We start from the raw sequence: 1,012 nt of genomic DNA on the forward strand, positions 1-1,012 counted from the left end.
CCGAGTGAGTCACGCCTACCCCGAAAGGGAAATGGCTTAATGGTGTAAAAAAAAAAAAAGAAAGTATTCTTTAACAGAAGTAATTTTTATTTAAACCAGGCATACCTGGGTGGAAATTTAAGTCGGGGGCTGGCCGGGTAGTCCAACCATAGCTTGGACAGGATCAATTGGTGCTTTACTAGATCGAAATGGTTCGGGTTTCAATTGTGTGAAGAGCATCAGTCACTGAATTAGGGAATCTATTTGATTCTTTTTTACTGCAGAATTGGAGCATATTAATATATTAAATTCCACTCGCCCAGCACAAAGATAACATTAACTATTTACACGTAGTCGTTGACACAAAAAAGGTATTTAAAAAAGAAATATTAAATGATTACGAGTATTTTGACTTTAAATATTATTAGTCCTGTTTTGAGTAAATACATATATAACATTTTTAAACATTATAAATACAAATAAAATTCGTAACGCTACGAGGTATCGAACCTACATATCTATACCTAAATCTAACGCCTAGCAGTCGGGAGTTATAACCACTGCGCTAAACCGACAAGTTGAAACTCGTTGAAAAAGCCACCCTCATAAGCTACAGTTCAGAAAAAATAAAGTACCAAATATGAAGTTCTCTTTTTCTAATTATTTATTATTATGCGGCATTGTGTAAATATAAAATACGCAAGAACTTTCAACAGGAATATCAATAAAATACTTTTTAAATAAATCATTTAAATCGATTACACGCGTGGAACATCCATGCGGGTATACGCATCCGTTTCTTAATGGAATCAGAAAAAGTAATTAAGTTATAAACAAAGTTTAACAATTTTATTATTGCCAATCAGGGCCCGGCCTGCTACCGCCTGAAGAGTCGAGCATAATATTTGTCCGATCAGAGCCCAATCGGCTATTTCCATAAGGGTATATCTTTTGTTGATCTAAAAAAAATTAATTCTTTGGCTGTATTTTCTTGATTGAAATATATATTTCTTACAATGAAGAAAATGATTTC

This window comes from Belonocnema kinseyi, chromosome 2, assembly GCF_010883055.1.
Source record: "Belonocnema kinseyi isolate 2016_QV_RU_SX_M_011 chromosome 2, B_treatae_v1, whole genome shotgun sequence".
NCBI lineage: Eukaryota > Metazoa > Arthropoda > Insecta > Hymenoptera > Cynipidae > Belonocnema > Belonocnema kinseyi.